This window comes from Sander vitreus, chromosome 6 (genome assembly GCF_031162955.1).
Source record: "Sander vitreus isolate 19-12246 chromosome 6, sanVit1, whole genome shotgun sequence".
Lineage (NCBI taxonomy): Eukaryota > Metazoa > Chordata > Actinopteri > Perciformes > Percidae > Sander > Sander vitreus.
Genome location: NC_135860.1, coordinates 21,567,476 through 21,584,204, shown reverse-complemented (window position 1 = coordinate 21,584,204; position 16,729 = coordinate 21,567,476). Strand labels below are relative to the sequence as shown.

The window sequence follows — 16,729 nt, the reverse complement described above, 5'->3', positions numbered from 1 at the left end:
TCTTTCCCCACCCCTGACCCAACTCACCACCAGATGGTGATCGGTTGACAGCTCCGCCCCTCTCTTCACCCTAGTGTCCAAAACAAATGGCCTCAGATCAGATGAAACGATTATAAAATCGATCATTGACCTTTGGCCTAGGGTGCTCTGGTACCAAGTACACTTATGAGCATCCCTATGTTCGAACATGGTGTTCGTTATAGACAATCCATGACTAGCACAGAAGTCCAACAACAAACAACCACTCTGGTTTAGATCAGGGAGGCCGTTCCTCCCAATCACGCCTCTCCATGTGTCTCCATCATTACCCACGTGCGCGTTGAAGTCCCCCAGCAGAACTGTGGAGTCCCCGACTGGAGCCCCATGCAGGACTCCACTCAAGGTCTCCAAGAAGGCCGAATACTCCGAACTCTTGTTTGGTGCATATGCACAAACAACAGTCAGAGTTTTCCCCCCCACAACCCGCAGGCGTAGGGAGGCGTCCACCGGGTTAAACTCCAACGTAGCGGCGCTCAGCCGGAGGCTTGTGAGTATCCCCACACCCGCCCGGCGCCTCACACCCTGGGCAACTCCGGAGAAGAAAAGAGTCCAACCCCTATCCAGGAGTATGGTTCCAGAACCAAGACTGTGCGTGAGAGTAAGCCCCACCAGATCTAACCGGTAGCGCTCCACCTCCCGCACAAGTTCCGGCTCCTTCCCCCACAGAGAGGTGACATTCCACGTCCCCAGAGCCAGCCTCTGCTGCCCGGGTCTGGTCCGTCGAGGCCCCTGACCTTCACTGCCACCCATGTGGCAGCGCACCCGACCCCAGCGGTTCCTCCCACAGGTGGTGGGCCCATGGGATGGAGAGATGTCCGCCACGTAGCTTTTTCGGGCTGTGCCCGGGCGGGCTCCGTGGCAAACCCGGCCACCAGACGCTCGCTGACGAGCCCTCCATCTGGGCCTGGCTCCAGACGGGGGACCCGGGCTTCCTCCGGGCAGGGTCACTTCATCCCTTCCTCGATGTTTCATAGGATTTTTGAACCATTCTTTGTCTGGCCCCTCACCTGAGACCACTTTGCCTTGGGAGACCCTACCAGGAGCACAAAGCTCCAGACAACACAGCCCTCAGGTTCATAGGGACACACAAACCTCTCCACCACGATAAGGTGATGGTTCCCGGAGAAACATGAAAACCATGTATATAATAATATTGAGGAGGTGACGCATCGTGATGCATCGTGATTTTGAATCGATTTGAATCAAATTTGAACCAGTGAAGATTCACACCCCTACCGTTAAGACAGCTTTTAGCGGTTTCAACTTGTGATGATTAGGGGTGCAAATCACACGTATTATCACAATATGATATTACATCAATTCTTTGGACAACGATAAAATATTTACTGATATCACAAAGTCTGCCACAATACGATTTTGATTCGATTCAATTCAGGGGCCTGCGACCGATACGAGACGATACATGAGCCCATTTAAGAGAATCAGTTATACGATTTTGAAATATAGCGAATATATGCGAAATATATATATATATATATTTACAAAAAGCAACTAAAATATGATTTGACTGTTTCATTACTAAGCTCTTCCAGACATTTAAATTAATAACCAACTACTCTTTTTTTAAGAATAAATATAAAGTGTGCATTTTGAAATAAAGGCGCATCTTAAAGCTATAGTGCGTAGTTTCTGCCGGCCCCATGAGGAATACTAAGTAATGACAACAAAACTGTCAGTGCGTCCACATGATACAAGCCTTCCGTGACCGCGAACTAGTGATGATAATGTACATTTAACAAAACACACAAAACAGGACCATGATGTTTACTGTGATTGATTAGCAAAGTCTTTCGTCGCCAACATCATAGAAGATCCTCTCAGATATGACATATATGCGATTTGTATTTAATGAGCTAGAACATGCAATGTTATACTGAAAAGTTTTATTTAACTGTGATAGTGTGAGTGCATATATGAACCTATAAGTTACATTCTATAAAATTAGTAGGCAACAAAATTCACCATTGTGGTGAAACTCTGCAACTGCTGTTGGGAAAATTATACACTATCATGTCGGAGTGTTACACACTGTATTGGATGTTACAACTTCATAATAGGTGCTTTCCGACCGGATAGTACTTGTACTTTTTAAAGGAAAAGTACACTTCTAAGCAGTTCTAAGAACTACTCTACCCAAAATCTTTTTTTCCATTTGCATTCCCACTGGCCAAGTGGCCATATGGGACTGGTAGGAGGGGTAAGGGAGTGACGCAAGCACTACAACGGTCTTTGCCGGTGAGCCGCAGGACACGCTTGTGGAGTTTAACTCCAAAAAGACAGTTAACCACAGGTTCCCGTTAATCTTATGATGGACATGTGTTGTGATATTTAAACAAACGAACCGTCAACGGCGAAATAAAAGCCTCTTATTTACGAGAGCGGTCTGAGAGACCTCCAGCTTACCGCGAGGTGTCTGAGCATGACTGGCCGAGCGACGAGCTAGAGGCCGGGGCAGGCGCTTGCTGGCTGTCGCCTTACTTGATGGAGCTTCTGAACTCCGAAAACTTTGATGCAAATTGTCAATTCGGCATCAATTTACACAAGACTGCCTATATTTGAAATCTAAACAGTTAATTTCTCGCCTAAAACGTTGTCAGAAGTGAATTTAATGATGAATAAGAAAAAGAAAATTGTTAAAAATGTCCCGTTGTTGCTCTGACTGCAAGTTTCCGAGTTGGCAGTGGGCGTGACTTATAAGTTCGACCAATCAAGTACACCTAGGAAAAGGGAAAAGGGAAAATACCCTGCTCTGAAGTAGGAGCTAAAGAAGTACGCTACTGAGGCCAGAGGAACTTAAAAATCCCCAAATTTTTTGGGTCGGAAAAAAGTGTTCTAGGAACATTTAGTTCTAAGAACTGCAAAAACCCCTCTGGTCGGAAAGCCCCTAGTGAGTCATAACTGAAGTGAAACTGAACTTACATTTGAGTAGAATAATAGCTTTTGACCTGTCCGTATTTTCACTGAGCTCAAAGATCAAAAAATGCAGTACGAAGTGGAACAGTTTAGCTGGGGGGCCAGCATGCTTAGTCAGTCTAGGGGTTAATGTGCTGATATATAACGCTTACATCTCAAGGGTTCAGCTTTAACATCCCAAAGTGATAAGACCTGCAGAGAAGCCAAAGGCAAGGCCTGGGATCAGCAGAACCCTGGGCGATTTAAAGTAAAGCCTAATCGAAAGAGTAGAAACCTTTCCCTGAACAGTTTGCCTCTTTTACATGGTGGGGGATCAGTGGCTGACCAGCTCACCAGACCAAAGATGGATATTTCGCGGACTTTAGAGACTGCAGGACTGTGCCTCTGTTCGTGACCAATACCATGAGGGTAAATCCATATTCAAATCCAAATCCATAGATGGAACTGATCCATAATGGGATAAGGGATTGCAAAGCAAAAACAAACTTTCAGACACACTTTTGTAAGAATATGTTTCTTTGCAAATAATAAATATACATTTAGAAGCATGTATATCAACTCTCATTATGGTTTTAAATAGTCATTACTTATTTAGGTCACAACTTCCTCCCATATTAAATAACAGGTTATTAGGTGTTCCCCTTCCTGAAAACTTTCCAAAGAGTCCAATAAAAATGGAAAATGGAAATATTAAACTTTTAACCTCACATACTGTATGTAGGCCAAACCTGAAATAAACAAGCGTCTTATGAGCTGCACTGCCAAACATAAGTTGTAAACTAAGGAGTCGGTTTGATTATTTATTTTTTTTAAACCTGTCTGCTTGCCTGTTGGTCTGGTTTGTCTGTCTTAACTGTCAACCTGTCTGTTCGATTTGTATTTCTGTCCCCCTTCCTGCTTGGCTTTTTGTCAGTCAGTCAGTCTGTCTGTTGTCTGTCTCTGTCTCTTTACCTCTCTGTTTACTTGTCTATGGCTTATGTATTAAAGGATCATGTTTAAATTCATGATTGCCATTTTGCTGTTGCCAAAGCTATTACTGAACCAAGACAGAGTGCAGTTACAGTGTCTGTATTGTGTAACTTGATGTAACAGAAGTGTTTGAATTCAACCAAACAGGGCTTCAAATATACAGCATGCTATGCCACTGTAGTAACTGTACTGTAATGCATGCAAGGTACGATTTGCAGGTGCATGAACCTACCACTAATGTGGACTTACTGATATTGATACTGGTGTTGTGTGTCTCCAGTCTGGGCCTTTTGGCAAAAATAGCACAAGTCAGAGTGACAATCGATAAGACAAGAACATAGGCATACTGTATAAGCTTTTGCGTCAGCCTAATCCTTTCAGTCACTATTTACGGTTTGAGTTTACACTGTGGTATATAATTATTGTTTTTATGATAACTGAATAAACTACTACTAATAGTGGAAAAAGACGAGGCATTCATTGTCAAATCAGACAATTCGGGGGAGTGGGGGTAGATTTCTACAGTGCTCAATGGCGGCATCTGTACAGCTCAACTGTGCAGCTGTGTCAACTAATTTCCCCGTGTATGTAATTGTAAAATGTGTTCATCCCAGTCAACTTGACTTCAGCTGATTGGACTGGACACAGCTTAACACGGGGCTGTTCAGCTCTGCTCAGTCATCTTTGGAATGCAGAGAGCACATTCTTTCCATATAGGGCAGTCTGTGAAAAAATGTGTGCAATATAGTGAACCCCGACCTCACGACATGGATTGATTTGTGGGCCAGCAAGGGATAGGGAGGATGGTGTTAAATGAAAAGTGAGGAACATATGGCAGAATATGTGCGACTGTATGTGTGCATAGTACATAACACAAACACAACATGCACTGATTGTAAGTAACTGCTTAGGTATCATAAGGTCAAAAGGGCACTTTTTATGCTTCTAGGGATCAGGTCGTGTCAGGAAACAGAGTGTTATATCTCCTACAGCCAGTTCAGTCAGTTTTTGACACCCAACTGCTCCTGCAGGATTTGCGACCATTATGGTTGCTCCTGCAGATGCACCAACCAACCGGCTTCTGTAGGGAGTCTGATCAATCCCTGATCACTTGTATTCTATTAGAAAACTGCTCCATTTCGCATGTTTATAAAAGTATATAAAAAGGAAAAGTCATTAGAAGAGTAACAGCTTTAGCTTGAGGCGCGGTGAAGGAAAACTGGATAGAACATTATGGGACGTGTTTCATTTCAATGATAGTTACTGTAATTTCCTTGATGCACATGATTTCCTGAAAGTTTAAAAAAATATTTTACTGGAAGTCGGTGCATTTACATACAAGGTTAAGCCTTATAATAAACAGGCTCTCATATTTTCATATATGAAATTTCATCCAGTGAAAACGATGCTGACTACACAAGAATGAAAATGTCCCATGCCCGGCGAATTTGGGTTGGGAAATCTGTGGAATCCCACTGCAACCTCGGGGTGTCACTGAGACAGACGGACAGTACAGCTGGAACAAGCTCAACATCAGTGTACAGTACCTAGTACACAAGTGTGCGTGCGTGTCTTAAACTATGATATCCAGTAGATCCAAACTTTCTATCTGGGTTCGTCATAATTCCTAATAGTTTCTCGAGGCAGTGAAGCAAGAAAACAAAAGAAGATTACCCCTTCTATTGATAAATGTCTCAACTCAAGGAGCTTCTCTACATTTTTGAGTGGTCAAACAGGTGAGAAAAGTAGTGATTAAGGAATGTTTGTGGCAGTAAGAACTAAGACAATTTTTTTTTATTTCAGTTCAAACATCAGAGTAGCACTACTTTTTAAAAAAAACAAAAAAAAAAACTGTTTTGATTAAAAAGGAGTTGAGGTAAATGTATTGTAATGTCAATTCAGCAGATGGTTATTTAGCTGGCAGCTGGTGTGTATGACCCCATGCAACTCTAGCTATAAATTTGATACATTTTAAGTCACACACCTAAAGCCAGTTGAGAGCAGCCTGTCCTATAATCTTAACAGACCAATCACAGGTGAAATGATTCGTGAAGGATGATACAGGATAGCCGAGTGCCAGAACAGAGCAACACATGTCAAGGTTCCTAGTCTTATACTAGTTGTCTTGTTTATAAGAACACGTATTTAAAGCTGCTTTAATCAATATTTTTATGTTAATATTTAATTTACTCTTACCGCTACAGGTCCCTGTTGCTGGAAGCCTCCTATCCCCCTGATCCCCACTGTTAACCCATGCTGCGTGTAATGCAACAGCTACCTCCCTCTCTTCCAAACCCTTGCCCAGCCCCAGCCCCTCTAATCGACCCCTACCCTCATCCTGCTCCGCTCCAATCCAGAACATAAACAGTGTCTTAATTCAAGAAATGGCACAGATCCAACTCGGTGTCTGGGGACATGACCGTAACCCTACCCCTAGAGAGGGGAGGTCAATCATTCTACTGTATGTTAAACTAGCCAGATGCCTTCATTAAGAATATTTAGCCTGACGCTGCAAGTTATCAAAACTTCCTATGACGAGGCGACCTATAGAAATGTGATGTATGTGAGACAGGGAGTGGTCTGATTGGAACGATAAGTTGCCTGCTTGACTGTATTGTATTGCTGTGGGCTGGAGATTCCCCCTCTGATTCCCACCAGAATTTTTCTCGGTAGGCAACCCTTAAAATGTATGTATGTGCATGCGTGTAACTGACAAATCATCTTAAACTCGAACATAAAAATAGCAGAGCCATGTCATTTTTATTTTATTTTGACTGATATTGCGATATGATTAACGATATCGGAGGGAATGATAATTTGTGTATCATTTTTCTCATTTACATAAAAAAAAATTAAAATGAATGTGATTTTTGCGAGGATCTGTACCAAACAAAGATTTTTTCTGTAGTCTGTCTAGAATACTTAGGATGCAACATCTCTGCAACACAATACTTAATTCAGAATGGTTTGACACATACAGTATTTTGCCTTTAACAAATATTCTGCTGCCCCTGCGATTTGGAAATTGCACTAATCCATATTGGGATTGCGATAAAATCGCCAATAATTGTGCAGCCTTTGATTACACCAAAGAAAAACTGGACAGAATACGGTCCTCATACTATCCTCAACTATAGATCACTAAATAAAGACTTTGAAAATGGTCAAACCATTAGAATTTATTGTAGGCAGGCGCTGCATGGTATTACACTACCAAAAACAGCACTGGCCACTAATCAAAACCTTTGGTACTCCAAGTAACTCTAAAATGAAAATTGCAAATAATTCCAATTGTGAATTTTAAAGCTTCTCAAATTAGGCTGTCAGAGTATGAGTGTGTGTGGTTGTGTGTGTGTGTGTGTGTGGGCTGGCTGTTGTAACACTGAAAGACGGCAGAGAGAGTTGAACAGAGCATCTCTGTCTTCTGTTTTAGTCAGCAGATTAGATGGTAGTCACTCCTCACTGGATGTGCTTGTTGCACATGTTGATTAGTCATTAATTGGCAGCTTTCATTATTTGAGAGCAGCAGCGTAAAGTGGGGCTATAAGAGAGGGTCTGATGTCATGCCGGGGGAGGCTGAATAGCACCAGTCTATGAGAGAAAGGCCTTTTGGAAACATGGACAGTGCCTAATTGGATGAGTATTTCATTGGGCTGCTTGGGAGAACTGGTCTTATGCAATGCTAAAGATGAATGGATGGAGCTTGGGAGCAATTGTGCTTGTGCACAAGTTGGCTGTAATGGTGGCCCCAGAGGGCTGTGTTAGATGGATTCGCCTTCTCATGGCGCCATATTCTCACACCTGTTGGTAGCACATAACCTCTTTGACTGACTGACGCTATAAAATACACAAACCTGTTGCATTAGACCTCCATCATTATCATCTACAACAAAAGGAAACAAACCCAAATAAAACTGACCTTGTAGGTGAAACATTTAACTGGCATCAGAGGGCTGGAGTTCTATGTGAGCACTTAAGGGGAAAGGGGAACAGGATTTATTTTACTTACTTACTCTTTGGAATGCTAACATACTTGGCTGGCTGAAAAAAAAATCATATTAAGAAGGACTTAACAAAAGTCTTATTCCTAAGTACCAAAGTACAGAACTCTAATCCCTGATCGTTTCTAAATCTGGGTATAATATTAGAAAACCAGAGGGCAGAAAATGCAATTATGTATGGCAAAATACATGCATACATGGTCAGAAGTGCTATATTCAGAGTGTGAGAGGGAATCAGAAAGAGGTTTAGGACAGTGCTATTATTCAAGAACAGAAAAATGCCTGTATTGTTCTGAAGTTTCGCACTGGGAATTATTTCTGGGGGGAGAAAAAAAAAGTCCTTTCTGTTTGTAATCGTATGGTACATGTTCCAAAGCCAACTAACCATGGTTTGTTTTGATTTTGCATTGCAGATTCCAGCTGGTACGGTGAGACCCAGCTCAACAGAGGGAGACAGACAGAGATATAGACAGTGAAACTAGGAGAGAGAGGCGTGCTAAAGAAAGAGGGGGCAGACAATGGGGTAGACAGAGGGACAAAGATAAACTGAGAGACGACAGACACGTAGAGATAAAAGCAAGAGAACACGAGAGCAGCGGCAAAAATGGTGTACATATATGTGTTAGAGAGATAATTTCGTCTGGCACATCACTGTGCATCCACACCACATTACCTGTACCCACCCGAGCATGTGGTCCCTCAGGCGTTCAATTACCAATAGAATAAAGGCAACATTCTTGCCTCTCACGCAGGCTTGGGTTTCAGCTACATTTGGACCAAAACCAGACAGTGAGAAACCCAATCAACTGTACACTTTGGTGGTTAGACAAGTAAGCATTGCATCGCCTTTGGTCACAAGTGGAAAGCGCAGAGAATCAGGTCCGTATAGGTCCATATTTACAGTACGAAGGTGGAGGGGGAAGAATAATACCACAAAGTTTTTCCTCTGTCAAGGGTTTAGGTTCTTAGAAATGACTCTTTACAAAGCAGAACATGATTACTCATAGGAGTGGGAACTAAAAAAAGAAAATCGTATGTATTGTGATTTTTTTGCGACGATTTTTTAAATCCATTCTTTTCCCTTATTTATTTATTTTTTTTACCAATGATTCACCGAGATATTTTCTGTTTATGCGGTACAGCTGAATCCGACTGCATCATATCCATTTCCAGCAAAACAGACCGAAAGCAGAAAATACATGTTATGTACTTCTTTACAAATGAAATAAATACAAAAGTGTAGGGCATGCTTTAAGCAGTCCCTCCAGGATTTTGCGATGTCGCGATCGCACCAATTCACACAAATTCAACCAATCACCGTGACTTTGGTGCGACTCGCAATTTTGACCAATCACCGCAACTTTTCTGCAAATTTGACCAATAACCGGAGTTTCCCGCGACGTCAACCAATCCCAGCAGTCCCACATGCCAGACTTTACGTCTGAGTGCCACTGACCAAGCGGGAGTGAGAGAGAGCTTGTTTCCGATATGAAGATGAGACTCGAACATCTCACATTTCCCAACAAAACGTACAGCGAAAGAACATTTCAGACCGTCCTGCCAAACTGCTGCTGTTTCAATCCTGTCGGCTGTCTGCAGCGGACGGGGGCGGGGCTGCTGCTCATACAGTCGCCCCCCGCTACCGACGCGCACACAAACACACACACGATGGATGCAGGAAATGAGATGAGACGACACGTTGACATAAATTGAAAACAGCTACGCTCGTTATTGTAAGTGCAATGATAAGTTAAAGTCCAATAAGTGTAGGGCTGTCCCAAACGATTATTCTTTAAACGATTAATCTAGCGATTATTTTTTCGATTAGTCGACTAATCTAACGATTCATTTTTCAATTAGCAATTATTTTCCCATTGCTCAATTATTACATTTTACACAAAACAAATTTCAATAAGGTTCAAATCTCTATTTATTAAAATTGTTTAACACTGCACTGTTCAAGTAAAATGAATTTGTAGTGCAACCTGAAGCCAGATGTAGGCTATCAATCCAACCACAAAATAAAGTCACTTTCAGGAGGAATACAAAAATAAAAACTTAAAGTAAACAGAGCAAGTGCAAAAAGAGTGGCGGGAGGGCATGAGACGAGAGGGCATAACAGCCATACAGTCTCAAAGTTTTCCCAAACTTGCGATCTTAAAGAGGCCTGCGGGGTCGCCACTACTCGCCATACTTTCATATGTATTCGTATGTATTCGTCCTTTCGTGCTGCTATCTCTGATTCACTCACTGGACCGTCGACCTGACAAAAAACTGCATGTAGGCGGAGAGCTCGGCTAGCTTCAGAGCTAAGGCGGGGCTACAGATTAGGTGTCCCTAGATCCCGCGTATCTAACAGCAGTTCCGCATTACATTAGTTCCGCATTACAGTAATTAATTTGCACGCAAGTTTTATTTATTTATTTTATTTAGTGACGCGTCGACGCAAATTATTTGTGTCGACGCATTTACGTAATCGATGACGTCGACGAATCGTCCCAGCCCTAAATAAGTGCTTTATCAAACCGAATGTGTGTCCCAGGCCAGGTTAGGAAATTAACAATGTATCAACAAGCCACTGACAGATATGTTCATATTTGATTCATTCAATAAATTATTATTTTTTGTCTTAAATCCACCAGCCGTTTTCATATTATACCAACATTTGCAGCATCTTGAGCCTTTTTGGTAAGGTTACTAGGAAAACTCAGCCCAGAGTAGTTTTATTCCCCCCTAAACAAGTTTCCTTTTTATTTTTAAAGAACTATTCAAAACAAAACTAGCAACTTTTTTTGCAACTTTCACTGTCTCCCGCAACTTCATTGCAAATCGCAATTTTTTTTACAAAAGTTCCCGCAAAATCAGGCATTTTGGGCCGCAACAATCTATAAAAAAGGGGCTGCGAAATCCTGGAGGGACTGTTTAAGGCCAAGTATGTGGTAATCCAAACATTTTAACAGGAGTAATTTCTAGAAACAATAACTTAAACTTAACCATTAAAGGTCCCATGGAATGAAAATTTCACTTTATGAGGTTTTTTAACGTTAATATGAGTTCCCCCAGCCTGCCTATGGTCCCCCAGTGGCTAGAAATGGCGATAGGTGTAAACCGAGCCCTGGGTATCCTGCTCTGCCTTTGAGAAAGTGAAAGCTCAGATGGGCCAATCTGGAATCTCCTCCTTATGAGGTCATAAGGAGGAAGGTTACCTCCCCTTTCTCTGCTTTGCCCGCCCATGAGAAAGAGAGAGACATCATGGCTTGAAAACAAGCAAGCATGGCAGTTGGTCAAGGCCACACCCCCACCCTCCACCTTGCCCACCCCCTCTCGCCTCCTCAATAGCATTTAAAGCTACAGACACATAAATGTCCCGTCCTAAGTAAAGCTCATCGTGGGACTGGCTATAGTGGCTGTAACTCTGCACCAAGGCTGAATTTCGGGAAAGAGACTTCAGATACAGTATTAGGAGACCATATATAAAAGCATCCAAAAAGCAGCATGGCATAGGACCTTTAACAAAAAAGCTAATCACAGTCCCCAACATTGCTGGGTTACTTTTTTGACCACTGACAGCCTAGCTGAGCATGTTGGAACAGATGAAGTTGCTCTGCTTTTAGATCCAGGCAGAGTCAGTCGACTGAACTGAACTGAACTGTGCTGTGCTCTGGTCCCCCAGCAGGCTTGGGCTAATGGTGTCATGACACCAGGGAGGGTGTATTAACAGTGTATAAGCCTAGACTAACCAGTGCTGAATGACTGCTGGCTGACGCAAGACCCAATGGAATGCTGCCTAGAGCACGACCACAAGCTCTTATACCACCAATACCAGCTAATAGGATATCTCTGCAACTGTTCCCCATGGATGGCAGCTGAAGACTATATGCATACAAGCAAGTGCAGGGGGGGCATCCAACCTTTTGTGCATTTGTACATCAAGAAAAGTGCTTACATTTAAAATGAGGCTCAGGTTTAGGTTATGCAACAAATCTCTGGGGTGATCACTGCCAAGCACACAGTATTTCAATCAACAGCCAATGAAGTATGAGCAGCAGCAGAACCGTTTCTCAAAAGACAAAACACACAGGTCAGAAACCTTGAGTGAGTTGAGTATAGCTTATTGTAAGTATAATTATGAGCAATATGTGCAGTCAGCAGCGTTTTGGCAGCCTGTAGTCTTGCAGAGTTCATGCCCCGTCATGCCTGTGCTTACTGAGCATGGACTTGAAATAGCAGGACTGGTGCTGAGGGGGTGAAAGAAACCGCAGCTAGCGCGGTTGCCATGTGCACAGAGATGTTACCACAACATAATTAAATGAAAGAAAGCAGGAAATAATGGGCAGGCGCAAGGAAAAGAGAAATCCTCTCTGGCTATGAATGGAAGAGCGTCAAAAAAAATGACATGCTTGAAAAGACACTATAGCATGTTTTAGACTGTATGTAGCAGCAGCTAACTACTTTATATTCAACCACACTTTAAAGGTGAACACTCAGAGGACGGTGCATGTGTGCAGTATCTAAGTGCTCCAGTGTAGGTTGCCAAGTTGTGTAGAATATAAGGGGTTGGCCAGATTGTGTGTTTCACTTCAGTGACTCCAGAAAGGTTGCTGACTGAGCTTTGCTTGCCTTAATTCTGAAAGATATGTTGAGGTTACATTTAAGCCATACTAATGCATTTAAGTATACAATGTTTTAATTAATCCGTGGTAATTAAGCCAGTGTTGAATGACAACATGCACTTAAAACCACCAATATCAAGACATGCTTACAGCTTGGGTTTGTCAGTATTTTTCTTATCGGTGAGCTAGGCTAACAGACCTTTTGTGATTTCATCGTTGTGCTTGTGTGTAATGTTCCCGTTACAGTTCTAATATGTCATTGTATTCACCGTGCAACGACTCCCAATTTCTGTTTTTCACCGCCTTTACCACCTTGTGCTCATGTGTAACTTTCAGTAACAGTTCCACCTCGTCGTCAGTTCAAGCAAAGAAATCTCTGGTCTTGCTTTACGCCATGGTTGTTCTTTCTCCAAAGTATTTTCTATCGCACAGGAATAACGTTAGACAATCAGCTTCTTGTTTACACCGGCACGCGCATGCCCAGTGTATGCGAATGGTCATGTAATATGCGTTTTCAGACACGTTAATATGAACAGTAGGGGTGTGCAAAAAACACATTCCTCATTCATATCGCAATTCAAGCTCTACCAATTCAAAATCGATTCATAGAATTCCAAAAATCGATTCATTTTTTTATTTAAATTTTTTATTTAAATTTTTTTCATTTTGTAATAGTGTGTATACTATTGTCCTGAAATGATTTTAGCTGCTCGCCATTCCCATAGATGGCGCTGCATCAAATTCACACTGACGCCTGGGCTCTCTTGTTATAATCAAAAGAAGAACGAGTGCAGCAGAAGTAGCTTAGTCGGCGTAAACAATGGCAAACCTCACAGCAAGAATTATTCAACCTGCTCCATCCTCATTGAAGGCGAGAGTTTGGGCACATTTCGGGTTCTATAACCTCGAGGGGAAGACGGAACTTGATAGGAATCGTGCTACATGCAGGCTTTGCAAAGCGAAAGTTAAGTATTTTGGAAACACCACAAACTTGAGAACTCACATGGTACGCCATCACCCAGAGATTAACATTAAAGACGTGGACGAACAACAACCTAAAGGACCTAACATGCCAGTCAACCAACGCACTCTCTTTCAATGCTCTAAACTCCCACCCAACTCTGAACGAAAAGCTCTTTTTATTTAACAGTTTTATTTTATACTTGAATTAAATGTATTTGAAAGCTGGCCAAAGCTCGGCACTTTGCAGTTTTTAGTTGCAAAAGTTTTAATTTTGTAGGAAGACATATAAAGTAACATCAAACTACATTTAATTTGTTATGTTTATTTTAAACTGTATGTCTACTGCAATCACATGGGAAAAGTAACTACATTTTTTTTTAAAATCAAGAATCGTTTTTGAATCGAATCTTGAGCCTAAAAATCAATACTGAATCGAATCATGACATTTTCTGAATCGTGCACCCCTAATGAACAGAGATCATTTCTGATGCGGAGCCCTAGCGCTTGTGTGGACGGAGAATGTTTTTGTTTCAAAATGCCGTTTATTAATGAAAAGGTAGTAGTAGTAGTAGTAGTGTGCATGTAGGCAGGGTGAAAACAATACCAGAGTTGCTGTCACGGCTGGTAATTAAACAGTAGAGGAGTGGTGCATCTACAGTAACAGCGTACATTTACAATATTTGGGCAATAGCTTGATTTAGTAAAGGCTTTAAGGAGGATGAATAGACCAGGGATTCTTAAGGATTTTTACATCAAGCAACTCACATCATGGAGTCCAATTTGATAAGACTTCCCAACACACTCCCTGTGGGAGTGCTCTTGAAGTTATATTGATTCAATACTTCTGACTCGCTTAACAAGTGCACTGATACCACTTTTTACATTCCGCTTAGCAATTCAAAAACGTATTCCTGTTCTTGTGTTAAGCTGTGGTGGCTCCAAAACTGCTTTAACTCAACAATTTCACACTTTACTGGGGACCCCCTGGAATCCACCAAAGGACCCCCTGGGGGACCCCAGAGCCCACTTTGGAAACCACTGCAGTAGAGCTACTACTATATGATATGAGTATCCCTGGGAAAACGCCTCATTCTCCCCCTCCCCACCCCCAAAGCAAATGCTGCCAAAAGGATAAGGGGGGGCAACGCGATGAGCTGAAGCCCCACAGGAAAGAAAGTAGGCTATGCGCCACTGTAGACTGCTGTTACGCAATCGTAAAAAAAGATAGGCTGTTGGAATCAAACTATTGCTCCTCAGGAGACACTCGAATCACAGTAAAGGCTGGAAAAGGTGCAGAAAAGTGCACGAGATTCAGCAGCTTAACGGCACCCGTAATAACAACGTACGGTGGAAGCTTTCCACTAGTTGGAATACAGTAAAGTGAATATAGTTAATTGCAAAAGACCGGTCCGATGAATAAACTTGTTTTCAAAGTTCAATGACTGGCCGCTGCGTTGTCAGAGAGAAGGGTATGGACCCAGGTCCTCCTAGGCGGTTACGCGCAGTGCGCACGTGTTCTTCTGACCCGCAAAACAGTGCGTGTCATCATCACAACAGCACATTCAACTTTTATTACACGCGCTCACTGCCGACTCTACGTGGACTATTGACCCCCCTAAAAGTAGCACGAGAACAGCGTCTTCATATTGTATACATGCACTCACCTTACAGCCAGTTCAGTTGAGGCAGGCTAGGACCCTCAGAGACAAACAAGGAGAGTGGCAGTAAGAAGATGAAGGCGGCGTTGGATCTCTCAGGGCACGGTGGTCAACATTCCCGGACTGGACAGATAGACAGAGGCAAGAAGAAGAGGAGGAGGCGAAAATAGTAGCTGCAAAGACTGCAGACAGCTCATCTCATGCGACCGGGGAGGAGACAGACAGACACACACACACACACACACACACACACACACACACACACACACACACACACACACACACACACACACACACGCTTGCAAACAACAACTCCTCCCCCTCAGAGTAGACCACGCCCATGAGTGAGGGGTGATGCGGCGTTCACGTCTTATGGGAAAAAGGGCGTGTTCAGAGCGGATTCCGCTGTTTTCTGAAGAGCTCAGTCTGCTTGTAGAACTGAAACAAAGCGAATACAAGAGGGCGTCGCCCAATGTATGAATATACAGGACTTTTTTTTTACCAGGTTAAAGTCGTTGAGTTGTATTGGAAAACGTAAACAACCATCATGTTTAAGAGAGACATGCAGTTGCCCAATAGCAAATTATTTCTATCTGACTTTATATTTATCTCTTACACCAAGTTGTTGCATCACCTCATAGCTCCTACATAGACTGTAAAAATAAGGTAGGTAGCCTATGGAAAACAAACTTAAGTTCTAGGGGAGAGCCCTATTCCAGTTTTCTCCGAGTGCAATGATGATAGACAGACTTCCTTAGGTCAAAACATAGAGCATGTTAACCTCCTTCTATCAGCCAAATATCTTCCTGTTATTTCCTTTTATCACGGAGTTACAGGCGATAAACGAGTTTTGATGGTCGAAACTTCATTAGCGGTTAAATTTTTTCGATTAATGAGTGTTTTTTATTTAAAGGTTCGACTACATGCTTATATTCAGTATACCATTTAGTGTTCTCCACAATCCCAGACGTTCATATTGCATGCTTGTTTACATGGAAAGCAAAACAGGCTATAATGGCATATGTCTATGTCGGGACGATTGAAACAGCTGTTTCAGTCGTCCCGACGTAACCATGTATTTTAAGTAAATGCACAAATATCTTTATGTTTATACAATAATGTATGGAGGTGAGACATGGAAAAGCAGTTTTAGAAAGATGAAAATATATTTGGGCCCACCAGGTAGGGCGTCGAGTTTGCCCATGTTATCCTATGGAGACTCACGGGCTGTGGGTCGTTAAGGGCACTTATATGGATGTGCAGTGGCCCTAACCCACGTAAAAACCTAGTGAAACGACATTTTCCACAATAGAAACATGATATAAGTGGGAAAACTTACTGTTCTAGCTATAAAAATGGCAGAATCATCCACAGTGCATGCTATTTCAATAACCGCTTGATACACGCTTCACGATGACGGCAATGAGTTGTTAACAGACATTCACAAATACTTATAGCCCAGCAACAATCTATCTAAAATAACATCTTTTGGGAGTACCATTCATGATATGTAGTAAAATATTGAAGTTGTGGGAAGTTTATATGGCTTAAA

The 16,729-nt window shown here is 42.3% G+C and overlaps 1 pseudogene across 1 annotated transcript in view; it reads right to left on the bottom strand.

Annotated features, from left to right (window-relative positions):
• The window catches only part of LOC144519911 (growth factor receptor-bound protein 10-like), a 69,883-nt pseudogene extending 54,444 nt beyond the window's left edge, over nucleotides 1–15,439 (bottom strand). Inside the window, exon 1 of the transcript XR_013502152.1 lies at nucleotides 15,184–15,439. The product of XR_013502152.1 is annotated as a growth factor receptor-bound protein 10-like (transcript). The remainder of the gene's footprint in view (nucleotides 1–15,183) is intronic.
• Nucleotides 15,440–16,729: the final 1,290 nt, after the last annotated feature.